This window comes from Cyprinodon tularosa, unplaced genomic scaffold (genome assembly GCF_016077235.1).
Source record: "Cyprinodon tularosa strain WSP-4 unplaced genomic scaffold, ASM1607723v1 ctg196, whole genome shotgun sequence".
Taxonomy (NCBI): domain Eukaryota; kingdom Metazoa; phylum Chordata; class Actinopteri; order Cyprinodontiformes; family Cyprinodontidae; genus Cyprinodon; species Cyprinodon tularosa.
Window position 1 is genome coordinate 1,003,925 of NW_024038715.1, and position 16,215 is coordinate 1,020,139.

At 36.6% G+C, this 16,215-nt stretch overlaps 1 protein-coding gene across 6 annotated transcripts in view; it reads right to left on the reverse strand.

The window, feature by feature from the left end:
• The window catches only part of LOC119782608 (spermatid perinuclear RNA binding protein), a 113,730-nt gene that overhangs the window by 77,055 nt on the left and 20,460 nt on the right, over positions 1–16,215 (reverse strand). For all 6 annotated transcript variants that reach the window (XM_038283627.1, XM_038283629.1, XM_038283630.1 and 3 more), the window contains exon 2: positions 577–673. The gene's annotated coding sequence lies outside the window, so the exon portion shown is untranslated. The remainder of the gene's footprint in view (positions 1–576; positions 674–16,215) is intronic.

A 16,215-nucleotide genomic window follows, 5' to 3' on the forward strand; every position in this document is an offset into this window, starting at 1 on the left:
ACTGCTGTTTGACTGGGAAGGGCCATTTTGAATGGCTGCTACTTCAGATTCAAGATTAAGGGAATAGAGACACAACTAAGCAAGGACTCTAAAGTATAACCTTAAAATAGTACGCTTATTACACTTCAAAAATACACACAAGAATTACAGACTCACAAGAAAAGCAGCAAACTTATCAAACTTATCATCAGCTGCATAGTAACTAAAATAAAAGCTTCCTTGTTCTCTCCTTATGCCATTTAAAAGACAGTTAAACACGTTAAACATGTTGAACCACTGATGAACATGATAATCTTGGCTCTTACAACACCAACCCAGACTGCTGACTGAACCCACAAGATAAATGTACACACATGCATGAACGTAAGCAAACCCACTGCGTCACTGTCTCGGCTTGGATGGGGACCAACCTGCTTATAGGGCTTCTCTAATTTTCCACCTAATTTTCATAAATAATTACTCACAACGGTGAGATACTTGCAAAGATTTGTGGTAAAAAGCAAGACAAGATTTAAGATACGGCTTACACGTATAGATATAAAGATAAGAATTGTTTCTTGCATGCATGCAGCTTACCTTCCTATGACTATGTAAAACTGTTCCTTCTTTGTGTCAGTCGGTCAGTCAGAGAAGAGTGTCTGTGTGGAGAGCACCGGAGTTAACTTGGGTAAACCTGAAAACACAATTTTAAATCAGCATTAATTTAAGCTTAAAACCTCAGATTTTATAAATTAAAATCACTCAAAATGCAAGGTAAGAATGCATACAGGTGTGAAAGTGTCTTTGTGTGGCAAAAGTAAAAAGAAAAATATCACAAACACTTAACCAGAAAAACACTTAAAACATCTAAGAGATACTTTGGCAACAGCATGATGGATCATGTTACTTTTCTCTTCTTTGCAATCCGAGTTTTTAACAAAAAGCAGAACAAAGCTATTGATATCACAATAACATGGTGAGCTTAGAGGTAAACAGTATCAGAGAGAAATGATTTAACATAACAGAAAAGCTTAAAGCTATGGTAGAACAGAATTCTGGTTTTATAATTTGTTGGCAATCAATAAGCCTGAAACTTAATTGTTAAGAAGATTTTTTCTCTTAGTGATAAATCAGCCCTTTCGTTTGGCCTCAATGCTGATGACTGAGGGCACACTTATAAAACACCTTTGGCTGAAACACCAAAGCTGTTTCAGCCAATTGAATGGTAGAAAGCAGTAAGTGGGGTAGGGAAAGTACTTTTCTCCCATCAGTCACTAGCAATGCATCAAAATGTGTGACTGAAAAATGTCATAGAGTTTATAACCATCTTGTAAAAAAGTTTTCTTTCTGCAAGCTGATTAGCAGTGCTCAGTTCTACAGGGATCGGGCAGCATGCCAACCACCCTGGCACGCTTCCTGACGTTTCTTTAAAAGTACTTGGATAGTCCTGTGAGGCTTGCTAAAAAAGAAAAAACAGCAAAAAAACAATGAATGCATTTATTTCTCCAAGACATCTTGACCTTGTGAAAAGTTGCTTATTTGATCATCCGCCTTCTAAAGTTTGCATAATTTAGTGCTGAGCCCCTCTGAACATACCTTACGAGGCAAAAAAAAGGCTTACTTTTTTTTTTCTTTTAGAAATGAATTAATCAGTTAATCAACTCAGCTGTACGACAACCAAATTCCACACAAACACAACTGTTGACCTTGATTATTTTACTTCAGGGAAGTTAATGTACTTGTAGGAATTCAACTGTTAAAGTTGCCACTGTTAAATCATCTGTTAGATAACTATAACATCTACCCTTTTTTTTTTTTATAAAATCCTGATCTATTCATTAGCAAAATAATTTTTCACAAGTCTAGTTCATTATTTTTTTTTATAATTTGCTGTTCTTTAAAGGCCAGTACACCTAAACAGTGGAAAGGGTTACATAAACTGCCTTACTAGCTTTCTGCCTTTATCATTGGAACTAGGGGGGGATTGCTTAACCACTGTAAAACATAAGCCAATCCACTTTGATTGGTATTTATTAGTAGAGCTGACAGGCATCTTAAGTCAGGCAAGCTGGAAAACTCAAACCATAACAACCATACAGAGTAATAATTGCATCCAAACCTTTTAGAAGCACATTCTCTCCTATGGCTGCCTTCATGTGACAGAGATGAACCTGACAAACCAGATACAAGGAACCTGAGGTTGGCACACCTTCCCTCAAATCTCAGGAACAATGTAACAGCCAAGAAAATCAAACCGACACAAACGCATAGTATTTACTTTGAGATGTTTGCAAAAAACCGTCACACCTTCGATGAAAGGGCATTAGTCAGACAGTACTGGTTATAGAGTGGATGCGGCAGTCATACAGGTCAAACTGGTTAGAAATCTAGTTTAGTCTTTATAAATGTAGGCATGCATGAAAAAAACAAAAAAAGAAAACAGGCGAATATTAACTATAGAAAACACCACAGTAAAACCTTGTTCAAAATTTACAGGTTGAGCCCTGTGAAATATACATTATAAGGGGCTTAGAAGGATGAGGCAAGAGTTTAACAAGGAACAGGGGTAAAGAAAAAACCCCCCACCACATTCTTCTTTAACAAACTAAAATAAAATTCCACAAATTACATGAATAGTTTTCAACAATCTAATGGGAGTTGGTCAATGCAGGCTTATGCTTCCCTTCACAATGCAGCCTTTTAAGCAGGATCTTGTCTTAGACAAAAATCCAAGGCTTTAACAATTACACTTTGCAATCTCAAAACTATTATATGTTTCACAAATCAAATAGGAAACAACTAATGTGCTCAAAAAAAATGTAAATAACTCCACTTCATTTTGTACTTCTATTATCTTTTATTTTCAAAATAAAAGTATAAAACCACACATGTTTAGTTCCTTTAATGGCAAGAGAATAAATCAGGACAGGTTCAATAAAAAACACAAATTACAGCACTGCCAGATGATTTTAAATGACAGGCATAGCCTCTAATAAGCAGAAAATTATGTCTTCTTTGTAATTTACCAATCTGTTGCCTCACTTTTGGAAGCCATTAAAGATAATGAGAAGAATCTGGGTGTCACACTGAGAACAAATGCAGAAATTAAGCATAAACACAGACATTGTTTTATGCTCCAGCAGGGGGTAAAGAAACTCAAATCTGTAAATACAACACTAGCAATAACATTTTTAACTTCTTACTTACATATTACCAGTAAGATGACTAATGATAACAAGGACAAAATGCAGAAAGAAAGGGAATATATATATCCATTACTCTTAAACTTTTTTTTTCACATCACAACAGCAAAATTCCGTGGATTTTATCCGATCGATGCCGAGTGGCTACATTTGTAAAGAAGGTAAGTAACAGTGTCTTTCTCATTTTTAACAAAGCACCTAAAAAGTGTTGGCCCCTGTAACCTTTCACCCCTAAATAGCATCTAGTGCAACCGGTTGACTGGTTGATCAATCACCCAATATCAATCAGACATACAGAATCTGAATTAGATCCTTCATTTTATGTTTCTTACTGTTCTTTCATTTTTTGAACCATTCCACATATTTTGTATACTTTAGTAATTTAAGCCTGAAATAAAAAAAACATTCCTCACCTATTTTTACCTCAAACTGTTCCATGTAATCCTAATCCTGATGATCTCTGGTAGAAATCTCCCACATGGCAGTAGTGCTCTTCATCTAATATAAATCCACAACAATTTTCTAAATCGAATGCTTTAGAGATTGGTTTATATTTGTGCATGTTTTGTCTCAATGTGAAGATAATAACATAATCAAAAGGTCAGAGCTGTATATGCCCGCAAGGCAGAAAGCTCAACATTTTGTATCCTTATCTTTATTTTAGAGTGTCACTTTACCCACAATAATGCAGATGAAATCTAACATACCATGTAGAAAAAAGAAAAGCGCAGAGTAGGAGAAGGTTTTGCATTTTCTTTTGTAACTGCACAAATAACACATTAGACTTGTATCACATGATGGACAAAGAAACGCTCTTAAAAGGTGGATGGGCAGAGATGTTAGGCCTGAGATAAAGTTCCATGAAAGGAGCGTGAAAAGGAAGTAGAGATGTGAGCCTGATAGATACAACAGGTGTCAGGAAGTCTCTTCATTTAGCCTGTTGTTCTACAATGTTGTAAATCAGGAAGCTTTTTAATGGCCATTGTGTTTTTCCTAGCAGCAACACATGGGATCAACGAAAAAGCCTTTAATTTTAGAATACATGATCATAGAAATGGTAGGATTCGAGTTTGCAACCTGTTAAAAGCCATTTGTTCTGCTATATCTTAAACTGATAAGTTCTGAATGAAAAAAACTAAACAAATTTCTGGTGCAAGTTTGGTGCAAGGTGCAAATGTTGGCCTGTTTTGGGCCAATTCTCCATTCGTGCAAGCATTCATCATGTAGTAAACGGGGTAATGAGGGGCGATTAGCCTTTCATAACCACCTCCTGATCAGGAAGCGTAAGGCTAGGACAAAATCAAAATTCAGTCGGTCCTCATGAGGTGTTCGTGTGCAAACCCTACTGTTGAAGCAGATCTACGAGGTGATTTACCATAGCCTCACATACTGCACATGTGCAAACGAGGGAATTCTTCTTCTTCTATTGTCTATGTCCGACCAGTTGCATCTCTCTGCGCAGAGTGCGATGTGTGGTTTTTGGACGTGCAGTGTGAGCAGTTAGATCGAATCAGAGCATCAGTGTGAGAACATACATCTTGTGAATTTTTAAACCCTGCAGATCAGTCTAACAGTCTGAGCTGTAGCTGAGTACAAAGACTGAAAATATTGTACAATGTATGTCCACACTGATCCTGCTGAGCAATGCTAAATGCAAAATACTTTAGTTTGGACCAACAATCTATAGCTGAAGACTAAGAGTGTTTTTATTTTTAAGAATAAAAGTGGTCCAAGCGTGCATCCCGATCAAGAAAACGTTGGTTTCACCAGAAGAAAATAACCTACCCAGAGTCCAGAACTAAATTCCTAAGAAAACCTGAATGGAGCTGTGGATAAAAGATATCCTCACAATCTGAGATTTGGAGAACTCTGACCAAGCTGAGTTCAATATGCAGGATGCTGTTGGACTCATTTTAAAGAAGACTATATGCTGAAACTGATTTAAAAGATGGGAAAACGTATGTAATCCACTTAAGTTGAAAAAAGAAAATCAAATAATCAAACCTTAGGTCTAATACAAACAGCCCCTCTGCAACAACTGACTTATTAGTTGGGTTTATTTGCGGACATCTTATTCTGATAAGGGAAAAAATTCTCTAAAAATAAAATACTCTGGAAGATCACCAGATTTAAAGACTATAAGAAAACGCTCCATATTTCTTTATTGAGAAAGGAGGAAGTTGTAATTGTTCTACAAAACAGAACCCATACAGAATAATGCCATAGGGGCTGAGCTGCTCTAAGGTGCAGTATCATTTCGATTTGTGAAAAGTTTTCCCTCACAAAGATTGCCATCTCATCTCAATTATTTTTAAATTGGGCTTTATTTTGTTTGGGTTATTTTTCTCCAAAAAGCAGTTTGGTGTATTATTGAGCTGTGGCTGTGACAACAGCTTTCTAAATAGCACTTTTAAAGACCCAAGAGCCTCAGCAAATTGCGCAGATGACAAGCCCCAGTTGTGAGCTGAAAACATACGATCTACATCAAACTCCACAAAAACTGGCGTCTCTTTTCACAATGTTTTAAATCCTTACAAAATATAAGTTGGTTTACCAGATACTCAGTTCTATTGTAACCATGCAACATTTAGCAATATGACAGATAATATCAGTACAATTTTCGACAGTAAAGATGCTGAAAAAAGAATAATTATGTTTTAATATTAAACTGATGTTTTCCAGATTCTCTGAGTTTACTTTAACCTATGCAAAGGTAAACTATAAAATGGTGCACACAACTTTAATGCAAAAATATTTCTTGAGGTGGGTTAGTTTGCATGATCTAATATATATAATATCTTTTTAGCTATTTCCTGTTTGCTTGCTACATAATTTGATTTTCTTTCGCTTCACACTCTGGAGGTCTTCTCTAAGTATCTATCGTGTAGAAATTAATAAAGACAAAGAAAAGCTATTGAATAATAAAAAAGTATACAAAATATATAAAGTATATAAAAAGTAAATAAAAAGGTTTCCAAACCTTTAACAAGTTCTGTATATTTCTCCAAAATTAATATTTTTTCCATTCATGCAAAGGTATAGAATAGAAAATCCTTTATTCTCCCACAATGGGGAAATTATGGTAGATCATGAGACTCGCTCAAAATAAAGTACATACTTTTTTTAGTTCAGACCGGTTGTAACCTTTCAATTCTCCTGGAATCTTTCAAATAAATTTTTATTTTTGATTCCTAGTTTTGACGCCCAGTCTGCTCATCAGAAACGGAAGCAGCCTAATATCAATGAATATCCACAGGAGTTTATGCACAGCCATTTGTTTGTGGTGTGGCATGTAAAAAAGTGGCTTAAAGTTAAATATAGAAATAACCAGTTAGCAACCTGCCATATCTGGATTATATTAGGCAGATGGCGGCACATGGCCGACATAAACACAACCTACCTCATCTATAACCCACTGCACCAGTGATGTAAGCTAAGTTACCTGAGGGAATTTGTCCCTCCTCTTAATTCATAGCACACCTTCGGCAAGGAGAGCACAGCTTTTTTTATACTTTCATTCTTGTACTTTATAACTTAACAGATATCTGCCTTGATTCGTAATAAAATTGTTTCATAGTACCTGAAGCATTACACACTGGACATATATGTAAATGTGTTTTAACTATGTTTCAAACAGAAAGCTCATGTGAAAATGTAAGAATATATATTATAATATATTAAACTTAATAGGTTTGATATTTATACACTGGTTGAAAATGACTATGTTATAATATACAGTAAAATTCACACAAATTTAGACATTAAAGGAATGAAATTCCATTGAGAAATTAGGACCATTTCAAGCAGACAGAGCTCTGATTAGCCAGCTAATTTATAACATGTAAACTTCTATAATCCTTATTCTTAGAAAAATCAGAATCAAGTAATAAGTAATTGGAACCAGAATAAAAACAAGGATTTGGAATTGTTCAGTTCAAACGATACCCATCTCTCATGTTAACATACAGTATACACATACTGTACAGTCGGACAAAAAGAGATTTCAAACAGCAGACTTCACAAAGGCTAAAATCCTCTCTACTTGGATCTTCTTTAGGAAATGCATAAGACTGTTTTGTTAAAAATTTGGTTTCAAATTGATTATAATCAGTACTCATCTTTCAAAACATCTAGTTTTGAAGGGTTATTGCGGGCTGTGCAGTTCAACGCGGACCATCCAATCATGGATTCCATGAAATGCCCTTAAGACTTATTCAGTTCAGGCAGATTGACTCAAAAAAACACTTAAGCTTCATAAATCAATGTAGGCATAAAAAAACAACACACTGCTGTAGGTATACAATTGAGTGCAGTAAAAAAAGTATTTTTTTTTTTTTTGCTTGTGACATAAAGATAAACTGGAGGATAAATAGGAGAGATAAGATCTAGTTGGGACTACGTTCTCTCTAAGGACTGCAAAGGAACATTAAACCCAGTTATGCGATTACGCCAGGCTATTATCTGGTCTATTGGACGTCACCTCCACTGTGCAGCCGCTTTGTATCTCCCCTGCGTAGTGTTTCTCTTCATTCAATTAGCCACGAAAGTGTTTGCAACCAATGGATATGATGGAGTCCTTTTTCCAGGCTCAGTCGCTACTGTGAGTAACTGTACTGAATAAGTCTGACAATGATCTCAAAGAGGACATAAAAAATCTTAGCAAAGGGGAGGATATTAGGAAGATGGATGTCGGCTCTTTGCGTTTTTCTCACCCACACAACCAACGTAAATGGACAGATAAACGGCAGAAAGACAAAGAAAATCACTTCCTCTGAGCTTGATACATCTGCTTCATACAACAGTAGATCTTAACAACTAACTCTGAGCCTTACCCCTCTTTCTGGGTTGTCATGGTTACAGACTGCCTTCTTTTCTGTACTTTGGGAATGGTTGGACTTGCGTTAGGGTGTGTGTACTGTATGTGTGTATGAGTGGGTTTGCTCTATGATGAACCCACCAGAAAAGAGTTTTAACACTTTTCATCCATCAGGCTTATAGCTGCTCTCCGATTGAAGCTCTCAGTCAGAGAGGTGAGAGAGCAGAGAGGTGAGTTGTATGGAGAGGTTAGTGAAAATGAAGCAGTGTCACATCATGTGTGACCAGATTAACTGCCTAAACAAGGCAAGCTGTCTCCTATTTAAGGGCAAAATATTAATCATACTATTACTTACCATAGCCATAAAGCTGCATCTCAGTACACTGAATATTATTAACGGGTTTATTTCAGGAATTCATTCCTCAATCCAAAAATCATACAGATTCATAACATGAAGTGTGATATTTTATTGATTTATTACTGATTATGTTGATGATGATGGCTTAGAGACGAAGAAAACACAGCATTTTGTTTATCTAAAAATTGGATTTGTCCAGTCACTAGCAGCCTCTGCAAAGAGTGCCTGCCAGAAATGTCATTGCGGAAGAGACAAACTATCCACAGAGTGCTGTATCTAAGCAAATCAATGGAAAGTTAAGTGGAAGGGGAAAAAATAAGTGGTATAAAAAGACACAAGCAACAGCACAGTAGCCTTGAAAGGACTGTAAATTAAAGCAAATTTAAGAGTTTTGGATTGATCCACAACATAACAGTTCTTGATTTAGGTTAATCCTGCACCAGAGATGTAGAAATAGTCTTAAAGTTGCCCAGGGTAAAGCAGCTACAGTGATGCATCGCAGGCAAGGTTTCCAATCAGTTACGGTGTTATCATCGGATAGGGTTGGTCCACCCTGTTTCAAAAAGTGCAAAGTCAAAAATATCAAACAACCAGGAAATTTTAGAGCACTCTGTCTTACATGTGCTAACAAGCTTCACAGAGATGTCAATTTCATTTTTGCCCCAGAACACATTGCCAGAAATTTCAATCCCAGATTTAATGACCATAGTACCACTGTGCTTGATTGAGCAGAAAACCTATATGACTTTAACCTCAGGGATCTATTGAGGTAGATTGGCAGAAACCCAGGGACAACAAAGACACCAATGCAGGCAGAATCAACACCGCATAAGGACCACCTCCCTGCCGTGCTGCAGTAATACAAGCTGAACATAAATCATATCACGGCAGGAGGAGGAACATCCGAAATGACTCCAGAAATAATTTTAATAGCCACATATTTTTAATCCACTGAATGGATTTTGATTTCCACACCTGTTAAAGTTGTGGCTGTGATGCTAAAGCTCACAGAGAATAGAAGGAACGTTGCGATAAAGGAGTCAGGACCGTTATTATAATGGCAATATTCATCAATAAAACAGCATATAGATGTTTTCCTAATGTGATACAACCCTAATTTAAATAAAAAACAAACCAGCATGAAGCTACCATGAGTCAAAGGCTGCAGCAAAAAAAAACAAAAAACTGTAAGTAAATATGAGTGACGGGACCCAAGAGACTGCACTCAGCCTCACCAACTCCTGCAGACCTGCAGGTCAGCAGAGTCAGGATGCAGCTGAATGTACCCTTGGAGCAGAAGTGTCTTCCAAAGTGTGTACTACACCATATGGTACCTTGCAGATGTGTGTTTCTGTGTGTGTTTGACATTCAGCTGATGACAGGGATAATATAAACACTTGAGGATCCACAGAACTAAAGCTACCACCATCTGGGAGGCAGCTGAAATACAAACACAATCGTCTTTAATTCTGTTGATTCTTTTTTATTTCTCAAGTTGCTCTACTTTGGTTTCCAGCTTTTTAGTAGTGCTGCCATCCATCATCATTAGGGTGCAAATAGATGACCTGTCTACACACTGTCCCTATACTCTCTAGAGAGGACGAAGAGGAGGACAATGCGCAGTGCGAGGGTTTGTTTTAAGGGGAAAAAAACGCCCTAAAGCAATATAAAAAAATAAAAAATAAATAAATAAAAAACAGGAAGAGAAAAGAATAGAAAGCAAGCTTTTAAATTTCAACTCTACATTCAAACTAATATGGTTTTATTTAATGTCATTTGTTCATTAAAAGTCTTATTTATCTTTAAATAATCTTCATCGGCTTTTATAATATTTTATGTTCTTAATCTCCTATGGAGTATAGAATAGAATTCAACTTTTATTGTCATTACATTGTCACGAGTACAAAGGACATAATGAACTCTGCAGTTAACCCATTCCATTGGGAAGCAGTGGGCTGCCATTGTGCGGTGCCCAGGGAGCAGTCTGGGGTTAAGGGTCTTTGCTCAGAGACCCAGAGTGTCAGTCTGTGGGAGTGGGGCTTGAACTCAGAACCTCTGGGACCCAAGCACAATGCCCTAACCACTAGGTCACCACTCCCAGGGAAATGAAAGGAAAATAAAATTGCAACTATCTTTAAATGCAACGCTACCATGTACAGATGCACCGATCCATTTTTTTTCTGATCTAATCCGATAAATGGTCTGAGCGTATCGGCCCAGATTTGATACCGATCCTTGACAGACACAAGTTTAAAAAAATTTAACAAATTGACACTGATATAAATGTACTTTATATTATTACTTAATGCTGGTTTCATTTGTGGACGAGTGGATAGTATTGACTCATAAAAACACATATACAGGTGCTGGTCATAAAATTAGAATATCATGAAAAAGTAGATTGATTTCAGTAATTCCATTTAAAAAGTGAAACTTGTATATTATATTCATACATTACATACAAACTCATATATTTCAGATGTTTATTTTGTTTAATTTTGATGATTACAAATGACAACAAATGAAAATCTCAAATTCATCATATCAGAAAATTAGAATATTACTGAAGACCAATAAAAACAAAGGATTTATAGAAATGTTGGCCAACTGAAAAGTATGAACATGAAAAGTATGAGCATGTACAGCACTCAGTATTTAGTTGGGCCTCCTTTGGCCTGTATTACTGCAGCAATGCGGCGTGGCATGGAGTCGATCAGTCTGTGGCACTGCTCAGGTGTTATGATAGCCCAGGTTGCTCTAATAGTGGCTTTTAGCTCTTCTGAATTGTTGGGTCTGGTGTATTGCATCTTCTTCTTCACAATACCCCATAGATTTTCTATGGGGTTAAGGTCAGGAGAGTTTGCTGGCCAATTAAGAACAGGGATACCATGGTCCTTCAACCAGGTACTGGTAGCTTTGGCACTGTGTGCAGGTGCCAAGTCCTGTTGGAAAATGAAATCCGCATCTCCAAAAAGTTGGTCAGCTGCAGGAAGCATGAAGTGCTCTAAAACTTCCTGGTATGTGGCTGCGTTGACCCTGGACCTCAGAAAACACAATGGACCAACACCAGCAGATGACATGGCACCCCAAACCATCACTGACTGTGGAAACTTTACACTGGACTTCAAGCAACGTGGATGAAGTGCCTCTCTTCTTTTCCTCCAGACTCTGGGACCTTGATTTCCAAAGGAAATGCAAAATTTACTTTCATCAGAGAACATGACTTTGGACCACTCACCAGCAGTCCAGTCCTGTTTCTCTTTAGCCCAGGCAAGACGCTTCTGACGCTGTCTGTGGTTCAAGAGTGGCTTGACACAAGGAATGCGACAGCAGAAACCCATGTCTTTCATACGTCTGTGTGTGGTGGTTCTTGAAGCACTCACTCCAGCTGCAGTCCACTCTTTGTGAATCTCCCCCACATTTTTGAATGGGTTTTGTTTCACAATCCTCTCCAGGGTGCGGTTATCTCTCTTGCTTGTACACTTTTTTCGACCACATCTTTTCCTTCCCTTCGCCTCTCTATTAATGTGCTTGGACACTGAGCTCTGTGAACAGCCAGCCTCTTTAGCGATGACCTTTTGTGTCTTGCCCTCCTTGTGCAAGGTGTCGATGGTCGTCTTTTGGACAACTGTCAAGTCAGCAGTCTTCCCCATGATTGTGTAGCCTATAGAACTAGACTGAAAGACCATTTAAAGGCTTTTGCAGGTGGTTTGAGTTAATTAGCTGATTAGAGTGTGGCACCAGGGGCCATCAATTTTGAACCTTTTCACAATATTCTAATTTTCTGATATGATGAATTTGAGATTTTCATTTGTTGTCATTTGTAATCATCAAAATTAAACAAAATAAACATCTGAAATATATGAGTTTGTATGTAATGTATGAATATAATATACAAGTTTCACTTTTTAAATGGAATTACTGAAATCAATCTACTTTTTCATGATATTCTAATTTTATGACCAGCACCTGTATAACACATATAACAACTTGCAAAGTTTTGTTTCACTCCTAGAATTTGTTCTAACCTTTTTAATCTTCTATCTTTATTTTTTTATTACAATTTATCTGAATTATGTGCTCAGTTTAGATATAAAAATTGTATTTCCATTTTTAATACTTGTTTTCTTAGGTTTCTTTGAAAAACCTTGGGCCACAACAATGAGAACACAAGCTTCTAAATATTTTTACACAGTATTTTACGTGATTAAATGGGAGAACACCTTGAACACTGGAAACAACAGATGTTGACTACAACATTAAAACCTGCTCTTCAAAATAAAAGCATCTATTTTATCCACTTAAAAAAAAATCAATAATTGGTGGACCGATTACTACCATCTTTATGTTATCTTTATTTCTACATTAATTAAAACATACTTTTTTTATAAGTCATGATAGGCAATGGGATGATTTCTGTGTTCATGTTTTGAAAAACGAGTTAGACGTTAAATTCTGGAATTACGTGTAACATAATGCGCTAGATGTCAGGCATTTGATGTCAGAATAAACTTTTGCCTAAAAATGTAAGGTTAGACTTAGACTTGCTAAAAATAACGACCTATACTTCTTTTTGTTTCTGTTACATTTATTCAAGATTCTAAAACTTATATTTCAATACTTAACAATCCAGTCTGTATTCTGTGACACTAGGTAGCTGATTGATCTTTGAATTCCTAAAGGAGGACAGAGAATCAAAGACAAAGAAGCTAAAAATATAGAAATGAGGAGCAGGATGACAAAACACGAAGGGATGGCAATCATTAAGATAAAGGAGGAGGGGAATGAAACATACGGATGTTTAGAGGACGATCAGAGGACAAACTATTGTCTCTTGGTAGCATGTAAAAATAACTCTGCTGCTGCTGCTTTCTTGCTGCGTTGCGTGGTGGAGGAGCTAACTAGGTCAGAAAATTCCCACTAAAAGGAAGGCGAGAAGAGGTAGCGCATTGATTCAGCCTGTGGTATCAGTCTGAGACAGAAGTCAGTGTCTCCTCACTTAATGCTGCTTGGGATGAGGGGCATCCCTTCATGCTTCTATTTCACATATTTGTGTAACGATCAAATTTACCCAATCAGTATCCGAACATTTCCACACGTCTGATTTTGGGTAAAACCCTTTTCTTTTACTGTTTATGTGACCAGATCTCTACTTCCAAAACAGTCACTGCATATTTTAAAAGCAGAAAGCTCAGTATGTAAACTTCAATGACTTTTTTAATAATGTGTAGGAAAAAAAACCTTCAGTTACAATTTTACACACTACTGGGAATACATCTAGCTTTCATAAGAATATTTGAAATCTAAATATATTAATATTTTTAAATGAAGAAAATGTAATCTGAGGAATTCCTCTATGTTATAATTCTGAATGTTCAATTTAACAACTTTAAATTGGAGAAAATGACACAAAATTTTAGCATTATAAGGACTTTTTTCTGTCCTACTGCAATCATTCAGCAAAAATTTATTGGTTATTAAACTATATGTTTTTCTTGGCAGTGACAGATGCAGTACATTGTTGCAAAAGCAATTTCTGCATTTCAATCTTTTATTTTAAAGAAAAACTACCCACCTTGACAAATACACCTTCAGTCTTAAATAAACACGTTTCTGTCTCTCTACTACTGAAAACGTTTCATTGAAAAAGAAGGTAACTGAGACGCTACCAGTGGCGGCCGGCCCATAGGGGGCGCTGGGGCACCGCCCTCCCTGATAAGAAGAGAGAAACGTAAAATATATTTTTAGAAATTAACTCATAAATGTCACTTTTACTCTCTAGAGTGTGTACCTATAAGCAAAACAAATTATATAAACTACATTTCCCTATCTACTTTCATTCATTTGTGGATTTCCACAGACAGACTCGTCTCTGTCTTGGGGCTGTGATCAGACTGCGCCACATTCGCAGAGAATCTGCCAATCATGTACTATTGCTAGGTGAATTTAATAATTTAATGGCCAATCAGCGTCTCAAAAATATATGGTCTTGGGGCTCTGAAAATACTGCACTTTAACAGGCTTCTGCACCCAAAGCGCAGGTGCAGACAATTAGAGAGACGATAGCGAACGTAACGAACGAGATGCAGCTTCCACCAAATTCGGTGAGATCCTTATTTATCTACCCGTTTGCCAGAAGAACATCCCTGTTGTAGAATATGAAAATTTCCTGCCATGGTTATTGTGACTGTGACGAATCCACCTCGTCACTTAAAACAATCTCTAACTTTGCGCGCCACACACATTCCTGTTATACTGTGTTTGTGAGGACCAATACACTCGCGCTGAGCCCAGTAGCGGTCCATTAACTTAAAACACACAAGCTGTTCCTGGTTACCTGCTGGCGTATTGAGGGTGCACACTTAATATTTCAGTGGGGTTAGCCGTGTGGGTATGGGTGCGTGTGGGTGTGTGTGTGTGTGTGTGTTTATGTGTGTATGCTACGGGGACTTGTCATCTTCAGTCTGGCTGCGTCTTTGCTAGGTTCAAGCCCAGTATGGTGTAATTGAATAAGTCAATCGTCAATGAATCTGTGTAAAGGAATTAAGTTGTAAAAATTATTTGTTTTTGTACATCAATTGTTTGTGGAGGTAATATATGGACAAAACTGATTTATGAGAAGAAATCAGAAATAAGAGAGCCTGAGGAGAGGGGCTTAAACTATTTAATGAGGGCTGTGGGAAGAAGAGCGGCAATTTCTGTTTTCTATTTCTTTGTTACGTTGCTGGTAACTGGAGGGAGGCTGAGGCCCAGAGTATCTTGTATATGTTTAGTTTCTTTTGCACCCTGTTTTGAGTTTTTGAGCACAATAAATCACCAACACTGGTAACCTGACTGAGCCTGGATTCTTGGAGGGCAAAGAACCCCGTCACAGTGACCAAAATCATTACTGTTACTGTTATTATATAGTAAATTAAATCATTACTGTTAAATTGTATTTAATTTCCAATTGTTTATTTGAATTCTTATTCTGGATTAGTTGGAGACATACACTAGGCTATATCAGCCCCACCAAAAATATTTTTCACCAGCCGCCACTGGACGCTACGCTAAGAAAATTCACTTTCTGCTTTATGTGACTTTTTGATTATTTAGTTTGTCAAATTTTGATGCTGTTTCAGTTACTTTAAAGGCAGTAACATGCAAACAAGGTACCTCCTGCTTCATACTGTAACCTTAATGTTGAACATCTGAAAAAACACACTTCAGCTGTTCAGCCTCCCAGCATTGAACTATTTCTGACACAGACAGCTCCCAAAAAAAAGTTCCAGCCACTAATACTATAAATCCGTAAACACCATTATAAAGAGTGTCAATTCATTTAGTAATGATTCATCGTTAACTGGATTATAGAGACTGTAAAACATGCCTTTAGTTGACTTTAAGGAGTAAATATATAAAAAACGTAAGAAAATATGTAAATATTTTCAATTTAAGATAAAAAAAAAAAATTTTTCTCTTGTCATTATGCCCTATCTACAGCAAGTACAAACGTTTCCCTAAGTGGAAATCTTGTAGTTTCATCTGGTTTAATTTGGAAAATAAAAAAATCCTCTTTAAGGAACTTTTGGCTATCCAATAATTAATTAATTAATCGAATAAATTATTGACAGATTCATCAATTTTGCTAAATAATCATTAGTTGCAGCCCTAATCTCAAGTAAAATCATAAAATAAGTATGAAGAGTTCCAAATCACTAAGCAGCCAGAAGAAGCCTTATTTTTACCTGGTTAAGAAATAAACTTTAGAGATCTCTCCTCTATCTTCTATTAATGTTGTTGGGCTGATTATAAAGACATTTCTAGCTTGTATTCTATATATTTTTTCCCCTCTTTTATTCTTCCTTTTTTTTTTTACA